Source organism: Parus major, chromosome 15, assembly GCF_001522545.3.
Source record: "Parus major isolate Abel chromosome 15, Parus_major1.1, whole genome shotgun sequence".
NCBI lineage: Eukaryota > Metazoa > Chordata > Aves > Passeriformes > Paridae > Parus > Parus major.
The window spans coordinates 3747040-3747245 of NC_031784.1; positions in this window are offsets into that span (position 1 = coordinate 3747040).

Consider the following 206-nt stretch of genomic DNA (forward strand, 5'->3'; position numbering starts at 1 on the left):
CCCTGCGGGCGGGAGGGACCCCCGGGAGCCGCCCCGGCAGCGCCCACCCCGCCCGTTCCCGGGGGGCTGCCCCCACTCCCGGATCCCGTTCCCAGGGAAACCTCCCGGGGCTGGAGGGCTCGGCTGGCCTCGAGTCTCTCCGAGTCCCGCTGGCGGCCGGAGCTGCCCCGGTGCCCCCGGTTTGGGGGGGTTCCAGCGGGTGTCCC